The 22,389-nt window shown below is 46.5% G+C and overlaps 1 long non-coding RNA gene across 1 annotated transcript; it reads right to left on the reverse strand.

Annotated features, from left to right (window-relative positions):
* Window positions 1-246: 246 nt before the first annotated feature.
* LOC134956997 (uncharacterized) lies at window positions 247-3,599 on the reverse strand. The gene is made up of 4 exons (XR_010186364.1): window positions 3,541-3,599; window positions 3,008-3,128; window positions 2,049-2,183; window positions 247-493 (listed from the first exon to the last, which is right to left on the reverse strand). It is a non-coding gene; the product is annotated as an uncharacterized LOC134956997 (long non-coding RNA).
* Between the last annotated feature and the right edge of the window lie 18,790 nt (window positions 3,600-22,389).

The following is a 22,389-nucleotide window of genomic DNA, read 5'->3' on the forward strand; positions in this document are numbered from 1 at the left end:
CCCCCCGCCTAATGCCTAAACCTAACCCTCCCGCCTGATCCCTAAACCTAACCCTCCCTCCCACGCAGCCTAACCTACACCGTGGGTACCTAACCCACCCTATCCGCAGCCTAACCCTAACTTCCCCCCACCGGCAGCCTAACCCTAAGCCTGACACCTAAACCTATCCCCCCCCCGCCTGACGTGTAAACCTAACCCTCCCTCCCCAGCAGCCTAACCCCTACCCCCACCGTGCCTGATGCCTAAACCTAACCCCCCTTGCCCAGCCCTAAACCTATGATCGTGGGGATACGGGCGTCAGTATCCTTGCCCATTTGGAGTTCCAACGTCGGGATTCTGAAGAGTGTCGGGATCCCAGTGTCAGTATTCTGACTGCCGTATACCTGACAGCCGGCACCTTTACCGCATCTCCTAATAGATAATGCATATGTCCCAACATTTGGAGCATGTGTCCGCAGCTCTCCTCCCAGGGCAGCTATTCAGGGATCACCCACTGCGTGTAGCCGAAGAGGAAGAGATGAAAAATCATTGTTAGTGGATAAACAAGCAGAGAGACAAACTGCAAACAGTGGTGTGATTGTGTAGAGAGAAAAATCTCTCTATGTAAATATGTTACTCTAACTACTGAGGACATGGAAAATGCCTAAAATAAGGACAATCATCCCAAAGGGCCCATTGTTTTTATACAATACACACATTGGGGAGATAAGTTCTCCCTTATAGTAATTAGTGGGTACCTTCAGAAAAGAAATTTGACCAGTAAATAATAAAAGCTATAAATTGCTAACATTTAGGGGTCAATCCAATAAGGTACGAGTTAGTTACCATTGCTGCGATGTTTCAGCAGCATCTAAACTCACACCCTTTTGGCCAGATTCAGCCTATGGGGCTACCGGAAAGTGCGGCTGTTGTAAGACAAACTCGCACCTAATTAAACTGACCCCTTAGTTGTTAAATGTGATAAAATAGTAAAATATAATGGTGTAATTGTGGGCCTGATTCAGTTGTGGTTGTTGAAGCGATCGCTGCTGCAATCTTGCCGTTCACAATTGCATCGTGAGTCTGAGCAGTCGTAGGCTGAGCAAGTCTCCTAGACACAGGGTTCTCTCCAGCAGCAACATAGGTCGCAATGGGTAATTTATGCACGCACATGGAACGGCGTTTGAACGGACCTGACACGCCTGTATACAGTTAGCCACCCCCATTACCACCTCAAACGTTGACTTCGTGTCAATCACTTTGCGATGGGATCCTCTATGTGAGCTTGATTTCATTTCGTGCGCACTGCAGCTTACACGCATGCACAGTGAAAAAGCATTGAGCCACTTGGTGCAACAGCAGCTCTGCGACCGCATCTGAATCAGGCCCCCTGAGTGGTAAGGAGAAGGACTCTAGGGAAAGGACTATGTCACCTTTATTATATGTAAAGATAGGGAAACAGTCACTTGTTACAGCTCCAATTCACATCATGTATACCATTTGTACCATTTCATCATTTGGTTATTCTATGGGGGAGATGTATTAAGCCCTGCAGAGTGATAAAGTGGATAGAAATAAAGTACCAGCCAATTAGCTCCTAACTGCCATGTTACAGGCTGTGTTTGAAAAATGACAGCTAGGAGCTGATTGGTTGTTAGTTTATCTCTCTCCACTTTATCACTCTCCCAGGCTTTGTACACCTGCCCCCAGTTCATTGATATACTGTAAATGTCAGCCATTTCACTATCTCCCCCGATCTGTATTGTTCTTCCCCCGATTTGTATGTTCTGTATCATGCTCTCCCCACCCTTCCTGTTTTTCTGTATTACAGTATGTTCTACATCTCGCAACCCCCAAAAGTGTATGTCCTTCCTCTATATGTCCTATAGAGTACGCCACAATTTCTATGTTTTTGTATTGTGCCCCCACACCATCTGTATGTGGTATACCAAGTTGCCCCTTCTGCATGTTTTGTATTGTCTGCTCTCCCCCACCATAGACCCTATGTTTTGTACTGTGCTCTCAATACCCCCCACCACACACACAATTACACAAGTATGGTAACTTACCTCCTGCATGCTATTCTCCAGTCACTAATTCCTCTGCGACCCCTCCCGTCGTCTTCAACTGACACTTTGCAGATCTCTTTGCCGGTCACCCGACACTCTGCAAAACTCTTTGCCAGAACTTTGCCAAATGATGATCTAAATAACCAGAAATCCTGGTCAAACATACTATGTGTATAATTATACTTCTATATTTTGTTACGTACTTTCATTTTTATTCATTTGCAATTTATCTATTTTATTGACTTTTTATCCAAAACCCAAGATCCTTTCTCATAGAGACCAAGTTATCTGCTCCAGGTTTTATTTTCCCTAGTGCTAGGATCATGGTAGTATCATACACTGGGCCTAATTCAGACCTCATCACAGCAGCAAATTTGTTCTCTAATGGACAAAACCATGTGCACTGCAGGTGGGGCAGATGCAGGGGCGGATTGGGAACAAATAGCGGCCCTGGAGAAATTTGTACTAGTGGCCCCACATGGGCAGCACCAGAGGTGTAAGGTCTAGCCATGGGCCATGGCAGCAGCACCCTCCCCCCAAGACTTTCCAGATAGTGGGCATGTCCAGCATCAAGGGGGAAGTTAAAAATAAATAAAATTAAATATTATGAGCACATTATATGATACACCTTCAGAATGTAGGAAACTATATCATTCTTTAGAAAGATATATTTTCTTGCTTATCACACCAACTGTATCCCAATCACTATTCACTCAATCTTATATATCAGCCAAGCAGGCAGAGAGAGCATACACTAGATCATCTGCAATCACAGGCTAAGTGGCAAAGTAATTTCCATATATGCAAATTATTTTGCATCTTCATTATGTCTATAAAAAGGACCACATGTCCTCAAACAAAACAGGCATCGGCCCACCGGGAATCTTCCCTGTAAACCCTATGACCAATCCGCCTCTGGGCAGATGTAACACGTGCAGAGAGAGAGTATGGTAACTTACCTCCTGCATGTTATACTCCAGTCGTTGCTACCTCTGCGACCCCTCCTGTCGTCTTCAACTGGCACTTTGCAGATCTCTTTGCCGGTCACCCGACACTCTGCAAATCTCTTTGCCAGATGATCTAAAAAACACAAAAGACTATCATTAAGCATAGTACTAGTTTAAGTACAATAAAAATGTCCATGAGTCAACCAGTTTCCCAATTTTCCTTAAAACAAACAAGATTCAACGTTATCAATATCCCATTTATCTATTTTATTAACTTTTTTCATCCCAAATCCACGATCCTGCCTCATAGAGACCCAGGTTATCTGCATCCCCTGTATGTGTGCTTATCCTCCGTACTGCCCTCTTTATTCCTGTAACGCTACATTTTTATTCCTAAATATGTCGTTCCTTCCTGCGCTTCTCCTATTATTGTGTCCTTGTACCTGTATTCCCTGTTCTGTCTATCTTGTCTTGCCTTTCAGCTGACTATACTGCACTCTGTCTTCCTTACCCCCCTCCATCATACCCTGCTATGTAGGACTCACCTCCTCCTACCTGTCTTCCTGCGTGGAAACTAGAAACGTTAGCAGCTCTAGATAGAATGTTACAGGAAGAAGCATTGTGATGTCATGGGCTAGTGATGTCACAGGCTTGGTGTGATGTCACAGTAACCAACAGCAAAGCTACAGAGTTACAGCTATCTTACATAAACATTTTCTACAACAATTACAGCTGGATATACATGAGTTTCTATGAGACTAGTGTAGAAAATGAAGTATAAGGCAATGTTGTATAGAGTGCCTCAATATATAGGTAAAGGGAAAACATAAGTGACAGGAATTTCTAAACTAAATCAGCGCTTATATTTTATAAGGAAATAAAGCTCTTTATCTAAGAGGCTGAATTAATCATTTTCCGTTGGTTTAATCAGACACAGAACCTGTGTAACCCATGAGTGTATAAAGAGGAGACGAAATAAGAGTTGTCTTTTTTGTGGCGCACTAGCAATATATTATTCAATACCAGCGTATATAAAACTGTAAGGCGGTCCCGCAAGGTGACATTCACAGGGAATATGTAATGACATCCACTCGACTTGTTCACACCCGCTGGACGTCTTGGAAAGAGGTTGAGTGGACAGTGAGCGTGACTGTGCCCTGTGGCACCACGTGGCACCATTGTGCCGACAGCCGGACTGCTGAGAACGGAACCTGGAGGGTACATAACTGTTTTGTTTTCATTTCATCTCATGACACTCCACCCAAAGCTACTCTTCTGGTTATCCTATCAACTAGGACAACAATGAAGGTGACTCCATAACATTTCTTCCATTGTTTTTCCATATCACAGAAACATTGCATGTGTGTTACAGGTGACCATCCTAATCATCTCTCCTTCACTTCACAGTAATGTCATTGTTAGTGATACATTATTTGGATCAAGCATCAAAAGGAAACTTAGGTAGAAGAGTCTGGCCGACATATAACTTATTGCATGACGACCTTGTGCCTGCGCTGTACTGTATGTAGATGGAGCATTTGGTTTTGCTAATGACTTACATAGACTCCATAAGAGGGCATGCCGATATAGCATATTGTTGAATGTTAACATGTATGATCTCAAACTCCATCTATAAATGTTCTGTTGCGAGACTTCCAATATGCTCAGAATATTGCTACTGTGACAGATGATTTAGTATATACTAGCTGGAGTACCTGGCGTTGCCCCGGATTTTAAGAATGTCTGTTTACAAAAATAAATGTAAATATTAAACACACAGTATAAATAACATTGTAGATAGCTGAATACCTGTGCTTTGGTACAGGATGAGGATGGTAAATTAGAATGATAGTTTATTAATTTACGTTGAATGGAGATCTAGTATATAGGCATATCTTGCTTCCCTGATGCACTTTGTGTAGTGGCCACACCCCTTTTTGTTCCCCCAATGGACCCTGCTCGTCCCACTATACAACTGTCAGTCTGTGGCTTCCTGCTGCCTCCATTCCCCTCCTCACATTATGTCACTGGCCCTGTCACATGCAGCCCTGTCATAACTGAGATATCATGCATGTCTTCATATAGTTTGTGCTGCTGGCCCACCCCTAGGGGTGCTAGTGGTGTGTTACCCTCACAGTGTTTGTTCCCAGAGTGAAAGTCATATGTGTAGCAGGTTTGGTGTAAATTGCTCCAGGCATTCCAGAGTTATGCTGTCTGCTGAAAAACTCTGTGCTGCTGCCTCACTCCTAGGGGTGCTAGGGGTGTCTTACCCCCACAGCGTTTGTTCCCAGCTTGCAAGTCATATGTGAACCAAGTTTGTTGTAAATTTGTCCAGGCATTCGGGAGTTATGCTGTCTCCTGACATACTCTGTGCTGCTGTCCCACCCCTAGGGGTGTCTAACCCCCACAGAGTTTGTTTGCAGATTGTAAGTCAGATGTGTACCAAGTTTGGTGTAAATTGCTCCAGGCCTTCCACAGTTATGCTATCTTCTGACATACTCTGTGCTGCTGCCTCACCCCTAGGGGTGCTAGGGGTGTCTTCAGCGGCGGATTGGGATGGCGGGACACAAGACCAGATTCCGTTTGGCTGCTCCGGGCCCTCAGTGGCCACCGTCATCCCCCATGCTGGCCGGCAGCCGCGATTGGAGCATAGCTCAGATCGCGGCAGTGTTAGCCCAGCACAGCACTCTAGTCACCATGGAGATCGGCTGTGGAGAGCGGCCGTGGAGGCAGCGGCGGATCCCTCCCCTTCTCTCCTCCCCACCCCCTGCACGTTGGGAGCTGCAGTGACATCCAGGAGGCGGCGTGATGGGGTAGCAACTTTGCTGGGGTGTTTTATGGCCCGGTGCAGCTAGAAGCTCAGAGGAGAGGCTGGAGGAGAAGGAGTGGCCAGTCCCAAGGTAAGCTCAGCAGCTCCATAGGCAGTGTGGTGTTTTTGTGGGCTGTCACTGATCAGTTGGAGGGGGGAGGGGGGCTCACGTTATGTACAAGAGTATAACGTGCTCTACCTGGTGCAATGTGTGTAACGTGCTCTACCTGGTGCAATGTGCTCTACCTGGTGCAATGTGTATAACATGCTCTACCTGGTGCAATGTGTATAACGTGCTCTACCTGGTGCAATGTGCTCTTCCTGGTGCAATGTGTATAACGTGCTCTACCTGGTGCAATGTGTATAACGTGCTCTACCTGGTGCAATGTGTATAACGTGCTCTACCTGGTGCAATGTGTATAACGTGCTCTACCTGGTGCAATGTATATAACGTGCTCTGCCTGGTGCAATATGTATAATGTGCTTTACCTGGTGCAAAGTGTATAATGTGCGTTACCTGGCGCAATGTGTATAATGTGCTCTGCCTGGCGTAAAGTGTATAACGTGCTCTGCCTGGCGCAATGTGTATAACGTGCTCTACCTGGTGCAATGTGTATAACCTGCTCTACCTGGTGCAATGTGTATAACGTGCTCTACCTGGCGCATAGTGTATAACGTGCTCTACCTGGAACAATGTATATAATGTGCTCTGCCTGGTGCAATATGTATAATGTGCTTTACCTGGTGCAAAGTGTATAATGTGCGTTACCTGGCGCAATGTGTATAATGTGCTCTGCCTGGCGTAAAGTGTATAATGTGCTCTGCCTGGCGCAATGTGTATAACGTGCTCTACCTGGTGCAATGTGTATAACCTGCTCTACCTGGCGCAAAGTGTATAACGTGCTCTACCTGGTGCAATGTGTATAACGTGCTCTACCTGGCGCAAAGTGTATAACGTGCTCTACCTGGTGCAATGTGTATAACGTGCTCTACCTGGCGCAATGTGTATAACGTGCTTTACCTGGCGCAAAGTGTATAACGAGCTCTACCTGGTGCAATGTGTATAACATGCTCTACCTGGCGCAATGTGTGTAATGTGCTCTACCTGGTGCAATGTGATCTATCTGGTGCAATGTGTATAACGTGCTCTACCTGGTGCAATGTGTATAACTTGCTCTACCAGGCGCAAAGTGTATAACGTGCTCTGCCTGGTGCAATGTGTATAACGTGCTCTACCTGGCACAAAGTGTATAACGTGCTCTACCTGGTGCAATGTATATAACGTGCTCTGCCTGGTGCAATATGTATAATGTGCTTTACCTGGTGCAAAGTGTATAATGTGCGTTACCTGGCACAATGTGTATAATGTGCTCTGCCTGGCGTAAAGTGTATAACGTGCTCTGCCTGGCGCAATGTGTATAACGTGCTCTACCTGGTGCAATGTGTATAACGTGCTCTACCTGGTGCAAAGTGTATAACGTGCTCTGCCTGGTGCAATGTGTATTACGTGCTCTACCTGGCGCAAAGTGTATAACGTACTCTACCTGGTGCAATGTGTATAACTTGCTCTACCTGGTGCAATGTGTATAACGTGCTCTACCTGGCGCAAAGTGTATAACGTGCTCTGCCTGGTGCAATATGTATAACGTGCTTTACCTGGTGCAAAGTGTATAACATGTTCTGCCTGGCGCATATTGTATAACGTGCTCTACCTGGTGCAATGTGTAAAAATATTCTTTACCTGATGCAATGTGTATAATGTGCTCTGCCTGGTGCAAAGTGTATAATGTGCTTTACCTGGTGCAATGTGTATAATGTTCTTTACCTGGTGCAATGTACATAATGTGCTCTGCCTGGCGCAAAGTGTATACCATGCTCTACCTGGCACAAAGTGTAGAACATGCTCTATCTGGCGCAACATGTATAACATGCTCTACCTGGTGCAGTGTGTATAGGAGGTTCTACCTGGTGCAATGTGCATAAGCGGCACTACTGTGTGGTGTAATGTGAATTGGCACTATTATGTGGCCACGCCCCTTCCCCATGAAGCCACGGTCCTAAAAAATTTCCATGCATGCGTTTGATTAACCCTTCTGAGCAATAATCCCACCCACTTCACAGACTCCAACCCCCTAAACAGACCCCCACCCCTATTAGGGCTGCTTCAATACATTTCCCGGGCTGGTTTTTGATCCCAATCTGCCCCTGGTGTGTCTTCCTCCCACAGTGTTTATTCCCAGATTGTAAGGCATATGTGTACCAAGTTTTGAGTACATTGCTACAGCAATTCCGGAGTTATGCTGTCTCCTGATATACTCTGTGCTGCTGTCTGCCCCAGAGCCAGCCCTAACCAATATGATACCCTAGGCAAGATTTTGGCTGGTGCCCCCTAGCACCACCACTAGTTCTACCTCTGACCCAGCACCCCTTTCCCAGCACCATCACCCCTCACCCATAGCAGTCCTTATTTTGGTGTTTCTACCCCCTATATTTTAAATAGGAACAGTGCGCACATTCGGCGCACAGCCCAAAAAGGGGAGTGTTTTTGCTGGCAAGGGACATGGCCACACAATGGTACCCCCAATTCAAATTATGCCACACAGTACTGCAACTTTATTCACAATTTATCATGCGATAGTGTCCCTAATTCACGTTACATCACACGGTAGTACCACTTTACCTTATAAATGTTACTCCTCACAGTAGTGCCCCTTATTCACATTACATCACACTGAATTGCTCCTTATTCACATTACACAACACCATATTGCTCTTTATTCATATTAGACCACAAAGTAGTGCCCTTTCTATACGTAACGCCACACAGTAGAACACCTTATACACATAATGCCACACATTAATAATGCATTAATATACATAATACCACACAGTAATGCCCCTTACACATATGACACACATTATTAAGGGTCCTTATAAACATAATGCGCCTTACACATTATGACAATCTTTATTAATGCCCTTATACACATAATGTCCCTTACACATATGCCGCACATTATTAATGCACTTATACACATAATGACACACATAATGTCCCTTACACATATGCTGCACATTATTAGTGCCCTTATACACATAATGACACACATAGTGCCCCTTACACATATGCCGCACATTCTTGTACACAAAATGACATACAGCACTCAAACGGCCACTAACACTGTGACCTCTGCCTCTGCTTGGATACAGATGTGTCCTCATAAACTTTGCCTCAATGCGCCATGCAGCAGGAGATGCCTGGCGTGAGTCAGCTGGCAGCTCTGCTAACATTGGGCGCCTTTTTTATGACAATGCATCTTATTTGCATTGCTATGTGGCTAGGATGCACAAGCAGCTTCCGCTGATTAAAATGATATGCACTATCCCTATATACTGTGTGTGACTTTGGCTGTATCTGCATACGAAATGCTACACATAGAATATAGGCATACCGCATATCATTTTAATTAGCAGAAGCTGCTGGTGCCCCTAGGCATACCAAATGCCCTAGGCATTTGCCTAGTTTGCCTATGCCTAAGCCGGCTCTGTCTGCCACCTAGGGGTGTTAGGGATTTCTAATTGTTTTAGTTGCCTCCGCCGTGTTTTAATATGCTCGTATGTAAAATTTCACGATCATCGCTTGTAAACTGTGGATTTGTATAGAAAGACAGAATGACGGATTTTGGCTTTTATATAGTAGATACACTTAGAGTTACTTTGATATGTGACTGTCATACTTGGCAACATTTTATAACAAGTGCCAGGGATGCTTGGTGGCTGAGCCCAGTGCATGGTGGAATGTCATGTGCGGCTCTGTCTAGGAGACCTTGGTGCACTACAACTCCCATCGTGTCATGTTTACTGGACTTCATTATTATGTCATGATTTGTTTTTAATTCATGTTACTCATGTTCCATACATTTTCATTTATACCACTTAATGTGCACATAACACAGTGTTTATAGGGCCTAATTCAGACCTGATCGCTCGCTAGTGTTTTTTGCAGCGCTGCCATCAGGTCAGAACTGTGCATGCATATTAGAGATGAGCGCCTGAAATTTTTCGGGTTTTGTGTTTTGGTTTTGGGTTCGGTTCCGCGGCCGTGTTTTGGGTTCGACCGCGTTTTGGCAAAACCTCACCGAATTTTTTTTGTCGGATTCGGGTGTGTTTTGGATTCGGGTGTTTTTTTCAAAAAACCCTAAAAAACAGCTTAAATCATAGAATTTGGGGGTCATTTTGATCCCATATTATTATTAACCTCAAAAACCATAATTTCCACTCATTTTCAGTCTATTCTGAATACCTCACACCTCACAATATTATTTTTAGTCCTAAAATTTGCACCGAGGTCGCTGGATGACTAAGCTAAGCGACCCTAGTGGCCGACACAAACACCTGGCCCATCTAGGAGTGGCACTGCAGTGTCACGCAGGATGGCCCTTCCAAAAAACACTCCCCAAACAGCACATGACGCAAAGAAAAAAAGAGGTGCAATGAGGTAGCTGTGTGACTAAGCTCAGCGACCCAAGTGCCCGACACAAACACCTGGCCCATCTAGGAGTGGCACTGCAGTGTCACGCAGGATGTCCCTTCCAAAAAACCCTCCCCAAACAGCACATGACGCAAAGAAAAAAAGAGGCGCAATGAGGTAGCTGTGTGAGTAAGATTAGCGACCCTAGTGGCCGACACAAACACCGGGCCCATCTAGGAGTGGCACTGCAGTGTCACGCAGGATGTCCCTTCCAAAAAACCCTCCCCAAACAGCACATGACGCAAAGAAAAATAAAAGAAAAAAGAGGTGCAAGATGGAATTGTCCTTGGGCCCTCCCACCCACCCTTATGTTGTATAAACAGGACATGCACACTTTAACCAACCCATCATTTCAGTGACAGGGTCTGCCACACGACTGTGACTGATATGACGGGCTGGTTTGGACCCCCACCAAAAAAGAAGCAATTAATCTCTCCTTGCACAAACTGGCTCTACAGAGGCAAGATGTCCACCTCATCATCATCCTCCGATATATCACCGTGTACATCCCCCTCCTCACAGATTATCAATTCGTCCCCACTGGAATCCACCATCTCAGCTCCCTGTGTACTTTGTGGAGGCAATTGCTGCTGGTCAATGTCTCCGCGGAGGAATTGATTATAATTCATTTTAATGAACATCATCTTCTCCACATTTTCTGGATGTAACCTCGTACGCCGATTGCTGACAAGGTGAGCGGCGGCACTAAACACTCTTTCGGAGTACACACTTGTGGGAGGGCAACTTAGGTAGAATAAAGCCAGTTTGTGCAAGGGCCTCCAAATTGCCTCTTTTTCCTGCCAGTATAAGTACGGACTGTGTGACGTGCCTACTTGGATGCGGTCACTCATATAATCCTCCACCATTCTTTCAATGTTGAGAGAATCATATGCAGTGACAGTAGACGACATATCCGTAATCGTTGTCAGGTCCTTCAGTCCGGACCAGATGTCAGCATCAGCAGTCGCTCCAGACTGCCCTGCATCACCGCCAGCGGGTGGGCTCGGAATTCTGAGCCTTTTCCTCGCACCCCCAGTTGCGGGAGAATGTGAAGGAGGAGATGTTGACAGGTCGCGTTCCGCTTGACTTGACAATTTTGTCACCAGCAGGTCTTTGCACCCCAGCAGACTTGTGTCTGCCGGAAAGAGAGATCCAAGGTAGGTTTTAAATCTAGGATCGAGCACGGTGGCCAAAATGTAGTGCTCTGATTTCAACAGATTGACCACCCGTGAATCCTTGTTAAGCGAATTAAGGGCTGCATCCACAAGTCCCACATGCCTAGCGGAATCGCTCCCTTTTAGCTCCTTCTTCAATGCCTCCAGCTTCTTCTGCAAAAGCCTGATGAGGGGAATGACCTGACTCAGGCTGGCAGTGTCTGAACTGACTTCACGTGTGGCAAGTTCAAAGGGCATCAGAACCTTGCACAACGTTGAAATCATTCTCCACTGCGCTTGAGACAGGTGCATTCCACCTCCTATATCGTGCTCAATTGTATAGGCTTGAATGGCCTTTTGCTGCTCCTCCAACCTCTGAAGCATATAGAGGGTTGAATTCCACCTCGTTACCACTTCTTGCTTCAGATGATGGCAGGGCAGGTTCAGTAGTTTTTGGTGGTGCTCCAGCCTTCTGTACGTGGTGCCTGTACGCCGAAAGTGTCCCGCAATTCTTCTGGCCACCGACAGCATCTCTTGCACGCCCCTGTCGTTTTTTAAAAAATTCTGCACCACCAAATTCAAGGTATGTGCAAAACATGGGACGTGCTGGAATTTGCCCATATTTAATGCACACACAATATTGCTGGCGTTGTCCGATGCCACAAATCCACAGGAGAGTCCAATTGGGGTAAGCCATTCTGCGATGATCTTCCTCAGTTGCCGTAAGAGGTTTTCAGCTGTGTGCGTATTCTGGAAAGCGGTGATACAAAGCGTAGCCTGCCTAGGAAAGAGTTGGCGTTTGCGAGATGCTGCTACTGGTGCCGCCGCTGCTGTTCTTGTGGCGGGAGTCCATACATCTACCCAGTGGGCTGTCACAGTCATATAGTCCTGACCCTGCCCTGCTCCACTTGTCCACATGTCCGTGGTTAAGTGGACATTGGGTACAACTGCATTTTTTAGGACACTGGTGAGTCTTTTTCTGACGTCCGTGTACATTCTCGGTATCGCCTGCCTACAGAAGTGGAACCTAGATGGTATTTGGTAACGGGGGCACACTGCCTCAATAAATTGTCTAGTTCCCTGTGAACTAACGGCGGATACCGGACGCACGTCTAACACCAACATAGTTGTCAAGGACTCAGTTATCCGCTTTGCAACAGGATGACTGCTGTGATATTTCATCTTCCTCGCAAAGGACTGTTGGACAGTCAATTGCTTACTGGAAGTAGTACAAGTGGGCTTACGACTTCCCCTCTGGGATGACCATCGACTCCCAGCAGCAACAACAGCAGCGCCAGCAGCAGTAGGCGTTACACGCAAGGATGCATCGGAGGAATCCCAGGCAGGAGAGGACTCGTCAGAATTGCCAGTGACATGGCCTGCAGGACTATTGGCATTCCTGGGGAAGGAGGAAATTGACACTGAGGGAGTTGGTGGGGTGGTTTGCGTGAGCTTGGTTACAAGAGGAAGGGATTTACTGGTCAGTGGACTGCTTCCGCTGTCGGCCCAAGTTTTTGAACTTGTCACTGACTTATTATGAATGCGCTGCAGGTGACGTATAAGGGAGGATGTTTCGAGGTGGTTAACGTCCTTACCCCTACTTATTACAGCTTAGAAACATAGAAACATAGAAACATAGAATTTGTCGGCAGATAAGAACCACTTGGCCCATCTAGTCTGCCCCTTTTTTTTTTTTTATATATTATTATATTTTTTTTATCACTAACCTTATTTGATCCTTATTTCTTTGTAAGGATATCCTTATGTCTATCCCATGCATGTTTAAATTGCTCTACTGTCTTGACAAAGGGAACACACGGCTTGACACCTGTTGTCCGCATTTCTGGTGAAATACTTCCACACCGAAGAGCTGATTTTTTTGGTATTTTCACCAGGCATGTCAACGGCCCTATTCCTCCCACGGACAACAGGTGTCTCCCCGGGTGCCTGACTTAAACAAACCACCTCACCATCAGAATCCTCCTGGTCAATTTCCTCCCCAGCGCCAGCAACACCCATATCCTCCTCATCCTGGTGTACTTCAACACTGACATCTTCAATCTGACTATCAGGAACTGGACTGCGGGTGCTCCTTCCAGCACTTGCAGGGGGCGTGCAAATGGTGGAAGGCGCATGCTCTTCACGTCCAGTGTTGGGAAGGTCAGGCATCGCAACCGACACAATTGGACTCTCCTTGTGGATTTGGGATTTCGAAGAACGCACAGTTCTTTGCGGTGCTACTGCTTTTGCCAGCTTGAGTCTTTTCATTTTTCTAGCGAGAGGCTGAGTGCCTCCATCCTCATGTGAAGCTGAACCACTAGCCATGAACATAGGCCAGGGCCTCAGCCGTTCCTTGCCACTCCGTGTGGTAAATGGCATATTGGCAAGTTTACGCTTCTCCTCCGACAATTTTATTTTAGGTTTTGGAGTCCTTTTTTTACTGATATTTGGTGTTTTGGATTTGACATGCTCTGTACTATGACATTGGGCATCGGCCTTGGCAGACGACGTTGCTGGCATTTCATCGTCTCGGCCATGACTAGTGGCAGCAGCTTCAGCACGAGGTGGAAGTGGATCTTGATCTTTCCCTAATTTTGGAACCTCAACATTTTTGTTCTCCATATTTTAATAGGCACAACTAAAAGGCACCTCAGGTAAACAATGGAGATGGATGGATACTAGTATACAATTATGGATGGACTGCCGAGTGCCGACACAGAGGTAGCTACAGCCGTGGACTACCGTACTGTACTGTGTCTGCTGCTAATATAGACTGGTTGATAAAGAGATGTAGTAGTAGTATGTATGTATAAAGAAGAAAGAAAAAAAAACCACGGGTAGGTGGTATACAATTATGGACGGACTGCCGAGTGCCGACACAGAGGTAGCTACAGCCGTGGACTACCGTACTGTACTGTGTCTGCTGCTAATATAGACTGGTTGATAAAGAGATGTAGTAGTAGTATGTATGTATAAAGAAGAAAGAAAAAAAAACCACGGGTAGGTGGTATACAATTATGGACGGACTGCCCAGTGCCGACACAGAGGTAGCTACAGCCGTGGACTACCGTACTGTACTGTGTCTGCTGCTAATATAGACTGGTTGATAAAGAGATGTAGTAGTAGTAGTATGTATGTATAAAGAAGAAAGAAAAAAAACCACGGGTAGGTGGTATACAATTATGGACGGACTGCCGAGTGCCGACACAGAGGTAGCTACAGCCGTGGACTACCGTACTGTACTGTGTCTGCTGCTAATATAGACTGGTTGATAAAGAGATGTAGTAGTAGTATGTATGCATAAAGAAGAAAGAAAAAAAAACCACGGGTAGGTGGTATACAATTATGGACGGACTGCCCAGTGCCGACACAGAGGTAGCTACAGCCGTGGACTACCGTACTGTACTGTGTCTGCTGCTAATATAGACTGGTTGATAAAGAGATGTAGTAGTAGTATGTATGTATAAAGAAGAAAGAAAAAAAAACCACGGGTAGGTGGTATACAATTATGGATGGACTGCCCAGTGCCGACACAGAGGTAGCTACAGCCGTGGACTACCGTACTGTACTGTGTCTGCTGCTAATATAGACTGGTTGATAAAGAGATGTAGTAGTAGTAGTATGTATGTATAAAGAAGAAAGAAAAAAAAACCACGGGTAGGTGGTATACAATTATGGACGGACTGCCCAGTGCCGACACAGAGGTAGCTACAGCCGTGGACTACCGTACTGTACTGTGTCTGCTGCTAATATAGACTGGTTGATAAAGAGATGTAGTAGTAGTATGTATGTATAAAGAAGAAAGAAAAAAAAACCACGGGTAGGTGGTATACAGTTATGGACGGACTGCCCAGTGCCGACACAGAGGTAGCTACAGCCGTGGACTACCGTACTGTACTGTGTCTGCTGCTAATATAGACTGGTTGATAAAGAGATGTAGTAGTAGTAGTATGTATGTATAAAGAAGAAAGAAAAAAAAACCACGGGTAGGTGGTATACAATTATGGACGGACTGCCGAGTGCCGACACAGAGGTAGCTACAGCCGTGGACTACCGTACTGTACTGTGTCTGCTGCTAATATAGACTGGTTGATAAAGAGATGTAGTAGTAGTATGTATGTATAAAGAAGAAAGAAAAAAAAACCACGGGTAGGTGGTATACAATTATGGACGGACTGCCGAGTGCCGACACAGAGGTAGCTACAGCCGTGAACTACCGTATTGTGTCTGCTGCGACTGGATGATAAATAATGATATAAAAAATATATATATATCACTACTGCAGCCGGACAGGTATATATTATATAATGACGGACCTGCTGGACACTGTCTGTCAGCAGAATGAGTTTTTTATAGAATAAAAAAAAAACACCACACAAGTGAAGTCACACGACGAGTGTTTAACTTTTTCAGGCAATCACAATATAGTATACTATACTACTAACTATACTGGTGGTCAGTGTGGTCAGGTCACTGGTCAGTCACACTGGCAGTGGCACTCCTGCAGCAAAAGTGTGCACTGTTTAATTTTAATAATAATATGTACTCCTGGCTCCTGCTATAACCTATAACTGGCACTGCAGTGCTCCCCAGTCTCCCCCACAATTATAAGATGTGTGAGCTGAGCACAGTCAGATATATACATAGATGATGCAGCACACTGGGCTGAGCAGTGCACACAGATATGGTATGTGACTGAGTCACTGTGTATCGTTTTTTTCAGGCAGAGAACGGATATATTAAATAAAACTGCACTGTCTGGTGGTCACTGTGGTCAGTCACTAGTAAACTCTGCACTCTCTACAGTTCTACAGTACTCCTAAGCTCCAGTAAATCAGGTCAATCTCTCTCTCTCTCTCTTCTAATCTAAATGGAGAGGACGCCAGCCACGTCCTCTCCCTATCAATCTCAATGCACGTGTGAAAATGGCGGCAACGCGCGGCTCCTTATATAGAATCCGAGTCTCGCGAGAATCCGACAGCGTCATGATGACGTTCGGGCGCGCTCGGGTTAACCGAGCAAGGCGGGAAGATCCGAGTCGCTCGGACCCGTGAAAAAAAACATGAAGTTCGTGCGGGTTCGGATTCAGAGAAACCGAACCCGCTCATCTCTAATGCATATGCACCGCAATGTGCAGGCACGTCGCACAGGTACAAAGCGGTTCGTTGCTCTGCGATGGGTTGTGCAAAGAATCCATTCGCATGGGCGATCGCAAGGAGATTGACAGGAAGAAGGCATTTGTGGGTGTCAACTGACCGTTTTATGGGAGTGGTTGGAAAAACGCAGGCGTTCCCAAGCGTTTGCAGGGTGGGTGTCTGACGTAAATTCCGGTCCCGGACAGGTTGAAGTGATCGCAGTGGATGAGTAAGTCCTGGGCTACTCAGAAACTGCACAAAATCTTTTTGTACCGCTCAGCTGCACATGTGATCGCACACTTGCGCACCTAAAATACACTCCCCGGTAGGCGGCGACTATGTGAACGCAGGACTGCAAAAAAACAGCTAGCGAGCGATCAGGTCTGAATTGGCCCCATAGATCCTCCAGAAACCCCATGGGGCTGTTTTACTGGTCCATGTCAGGTTTGGCCATCCAAGTGTGAGGTCAAATTGATCAATAATAACTGCCTCTGGGCCGCAGCTCCAGAGGTGGGATGGGCCTGCGTGTGGCCAGCTGTACAGTGGAGACATCGGATAACAGCCCATGTCCTCTCATGTTTTACAGTGTTTAGTGGCAAAATTGGTGGTGGTGGTGGTGGTGGTGGTGGTGGTGGTGGTGGGTGTTTGGTAGGCTAAAGCACTGGGGCTCGATACAAATATTGGAGTCTATTTATTATGCCTTGGAGAGAGATAAAGTGGACAGAGATAAGTACCAGCCAATCAGCTGCTAACTGTCATATTATAGTCTGGGTTTGAAAAATGACAGGAGCTGATTGGCTGGTACTTTATCTACTGTACATCCACTTTATCTCTCTCCAAGGCTTAGTACATAGACCCCATTGTATGCAGTGGATGTGGGGGTGATGAAATGGTTAAAAAATAGATACTTTTTTGCTGGTGAGCTACAGGGCCCAGATATCACACACTTACCAAGTTCTTGGCAGCCAGTTGGGAGGGGTATGACGCAACCATGTGGGCAGTGCAGGGGCATGACAGCAGAATGGCATCATCAAGGCACAGTATATAAAGCCACGATTACATCATTGTAAAGTGGGGGAAGGGGCCATGATGATGGGATTCAGCAGGAATAGTGTCATCAGCTCGCCTGGACTGGTCACTTCACACGGGAAGTGGGCATCAGCGTGTGGAACTGAGGAGTTGCTGAAGATATGCCTACACCTTGGTGCCTGCTATCCTGGAGTCTCCAAGACATTGCGGGAGAATAGGCAAGTACCATATGCTCTATCAAGCGTTGGGATCGTGTAACCGGCGGTTGGGATCCCGGCAGTCAGCATCCTGATGCCGGGATCCTGGCCGGGACTGTACAGGAGCCGGATGTACCTTGTTCTCAGGATGCCAGCTGACCAGGCAGCACTCACAGCCAGCCCTGGGACAATCTCTAATGCAACGTCCTTCATCCCTATAGCTGCCCAATGTCTGTCCATGATGATGGGCCAATTTATGCGGTGGCTACATATGTAATGCGGTGGCTACGTATGTAATGCGGTGGCTATGCATGTAATGTGGTGCTAGTCATATAATAGAGTGCTATACGAGTAGTGCGGTGCTATATCTGTAATGTTGTGCTATTCGTGTTATGTGGCGCTATTTGTGTAATGCAGTGCTATACGTGTTTGTGCTATACATGTAATGCGGTGCTATACATGTAATGTGGTGCTATTCGTGTTATGTGGCGTTATTTGTGTAATGCAGTGCTATACGTGTAGTGCTATACATGTAATGCGGTGCTATACATGTAATGCGGTGCTATACGTGTAATGTGGTGCTATACGTGTAATGCAGTGCTATTCATGTAATAATGTGGTGGGTATGTATGTAATATGGTGACTATGTATGTAATCAGGGGCGGATTGGCCTCTGGGACAGATTCTGCTCCGCTGGTCCCCTGTGTCTGTGTTTCACTACTTGAGTGTACCAGGGACGTGCAGTCAGGGGAGACAGGGGAGGCAGTGCCTTCCCTGTCATTAATGATTATAATAATATAAAGAAGATACTTATGACACATATTCTGTGTCATAACTATCTGCTTTATATTAATCTAAACATTATCCCTGCCTAAATGTGTTTGGGAAGCACCGATCGTGGTGCCTCCCGGTGTGAATGGGAAAGGTATGGGAGCAGGGGGCGGGCGTGAGCGGGGCCTAGCAATGGGCATTAAAAGTCCATTGAAAATACATGGGAAAGCGGCACAATAAGAGGTGCCGCTTTCATACAGGGGCATGCTTTCAACCCATGAAAGCACGCCCCTGTCAGTGAGGCCACAGTGATTCGCTAGCGGATCCGTCAATCACTACTGGTGTGGGCACGGCGGAGGTGTGGGCGTCGGCGGAGGTGCAGGCGGCGGAGGTGCGGGTGGCGGCGGAGGTGCGGGCGGCGGTGCAGAGTTTGGCAGCTGAGCGGTACCAATTTAAAAAATGGCGCCTCAGCGTAATTTTTTAAATTCAAGATGGCCACCGCGAGCCAATCATGGCTCGCTGTGTCATCGCCCCGCCCCCTCCGGCTGACTTATATAAGTCAGCGCGAGGCAACGGCACGTTAGTCCGACGGCGGAGGAGGAGCAGAGAAGAGCTCCTGAAGGCAGAAGACGCCGGAAGTCCTGGATGGACGGCGGCTATGCAAAAGAGCTTTGCAGCCGCCGCCCACCAGGTGAAGATGCTGGAAGCACTGGGGAACGCGGCAGGCATGCAATAGAGATTAAAGACCGCCGCCTTCCAGGTGAAGATGCCGGAAGCCCTGGGGAGGTGGCGCCCCCCCGGGTGAAGACGCCAGAAGCCATGGGGAGGCGGTGGCCATGCAAAAGAGCTTACAGGCTGCCACTTTCAGGTGAAGACCCTGACTAATAAACTTTTTTTATAAAGATAGTGTGGTGTTTTTATTTTAATATTTTCTTTACAGGTGCCAGCGGGCCATTTATGTCCGGGCATGCTGGCACTTGTGGTTCTCCAAGTGCCAGAATGCTGTGGCGGGCTTGCTGGGACCTGTAGGCCACCTGTAAAGAACAATATTAACAATGAACCCTGCACCCACCGCCACCAGGGGTACGGGGCATAGCACTGGACTATCAGCCCAGTGCTGGTTATTGCTCGGGAGGGAGACCCCATTTTTATTTTTCTGGGTCCCCACTTCCGAGGAATTCCAGCCCTGGACTGAATAGTTTGGGGGGGGGGCAGATTAATGCTATGGCAGGGGGACCCCATACCAAGTGTCTCCCCTGCTATGGCATTATCCCCCCTGGCTGTTTCTGCCTGGTGCTGGTTTTACCAATGTATGGTGGGGGGGGGGGCATAGGCGTGCGCAGGGGGGGTGCCTGGTGCGCACAGGCACCACCTAATGTCTGTAACCCCTCACACATACCTGCTGCTGTTGCAGTATCGGCGATCGCCGAGTGTGCTCATTTCTGTCCTCCCGCCCATTGCGCCTGCCACCCCCTCTGCTTAGTCTGGCTGTCATTCATTTTTCTGGTGCAGCATCACTGACGTAATCCTACTCCCAGTTCATCTAACCTGTGGGATGTGCCTTGAAGATGTCATGTCGCGTGCATGCCCGCTCATGCTCCCACCCACGCTTTCTTTCTCCTCATCATGTGCCAACGCCACAGAATACAGCGTTCAATATAAATTTCGAGAGATTAGGATATAATCTATGGTAATAAAATATACAAATTGAACATATATTAAACATATTTTATCTCTCTCTCTCATATATATATATATATATATATATATATATATATATCTATCTGTGCATCAATTCTCTATATTATTTAGTTTGCATTGAGTGTCAATATGTGGTGGTAGACACGCCCATTAGGTGGTGTTAGACATGCCCAATAGGCGGTGCTAAACACGCCCTTCTAATCGAGCACCCCCTAATAAAATGTCCTGCGCACGCCTATGGGGGGGTCCTACCCTTTTGGGGGGGTTGGTTAGCTGTCTGTGCCATCCCAGCCACTGACCTCACCGCACTCCACTGGTATGTACTCCCTCCCTGTACTGTGCTGTGTGTAGTGTGTACTCACTCCCTGTACTGTGCTGTATGTAGTGTGTACTCACTCCCTGTACTGTGCTGTATGTAGTGTGTGCTCCCTCCCTGTACTGTGCTGTATGTAGTGTGTGCTCCCTCCCTGTACTGTGCTGTATGTAGTGTGTGCTCCCTCCCTGTACTGTGCTGTATGTAGTGTGTGCTCCCTCCCTGTACTGTGCTGTATGTAGTGTGTACTCACTCCCTGTACTGTGCTGTATGTAGTGTGTGCTCCCTCCCTGTACTGTGCTGTATGTAGTGTGTGCTCCTCCTCCCTGTACTGTGCTATATGTAGTGTGTACTAGAGATGAGCGGGTTCGGTTTCTCTGAATCCGAACCCGCACGAACTTCATGTTTTTTTTCACGGGTCCGAGCGACTCGGATCTTCCCGCCTTGCTCGGTTAACCCGAGCGCGCCCGAACGTCATCATGACGCTGTCGGATTCTCGCGAGACTCGGATTCTATATAAGGAGCCGCGCGTCGCCGCCATTTTCACACGTGCATTGAGATTGATAGGGAGAGGACGTGGCTGGCGTCCTCTCTATTTAGATTAGAAGAGAGAGAGAGAGAGAGATTGACCTGATTTACTGGAGCTTAGGAGTACTGTAGAAGTGTAGAGAGTGCAGAGTTTACTAGTGACTGACCACAGTGACCACCAGACAGTGCAGTTTTATTTAATATATCCGTTCTCTGCCTGAAAAAAACGATACACACAGTGACTCAGTCACATACCATATCTGTGTGCACTGCTCAGCCCAGTGTGCTGCATCATCTATGTATATATATCTGACTGTGCTCAGCTCACACAGCTTATAATTGTGGGGGAGACTGGGGAGCACTGCAGTGCCAGTTATAGGTTATAGCAGGAGCCAGGAGTACATATTATATTAAAATTAAACAGTGCACACTTTTGCTGCAGGAGTGCCACTGCCAGTGTGACTGACCAGTGACATGACCACACTGACCACCAGTATAGTTAGTAGTATACTATATTGTGTGATTGCCTGAAAAAGTTAAACACTCGTCGTGTGACTTCACTTGTGTGGTGTTTTTTTTTTTATTCTATAAAAAACTCATTCTGCTGACAGACAGTGTCCAGCAGGTCCGTCATTATATAATATATATACCTGTCCGGCTGCAGTAGTGATATATATATATTTTTTATATCATTATTTATCATCCAGTCGCAGCAGACACAGTACGGTAGTTCACGGCTGTAGCTACCTCTGTGTCGGCACTCGGCAGTCCGTCCATAATTGTATACCACCTACCCGTGGTTTTTTTTTCTTTCTTCTTTATACATACATACTACTACATCTCTTTATCAACCAGTCTATATTAGCAGCAGACACAGTACAGTACGGTAGTTCACGGCTGTAGCTACCTCTGTGTCGGCACTCGGCAGTCCGTCCATAATTGTATACCACCTACCCGTGGTTTTTTTTTCTTCCTTCTTTATACATACTACATCTCATTATCATCCAGTCTATATTAGCAGCAGACACAGTACAGTACGGTAGTCCACGGCTGTAGCTACCTCTGTGTCGGCACTCGGCAGTCCATCCATAATTGTATACCACCTACCCGTGGTTTTTTTTTCTTTCTTCTTTATACATACTACATCTCATTATCATCCAGTCTATATTAGCAGCAGACACAGTACAGTACGGTAGTCCACGGCTGTAGCTACCTCTGTGTCGGCA

This window comes from Pseudophryne corroboree, chromosome 9 (assembly GCF_028390025.1).
Source record: "Pseudophryne corroboree isolate aPseCor3 chromosome 9, aPseCor3.hap2, whole genome shotgun sequence".
Classification (NCBI taxonomy): domain Eukaryota; kingdom Metazoa; phylum Chordata; class Amphibia; order Anura; family Myobatrachidae; genus Pseudophryne; species Pseudophryne corroboree.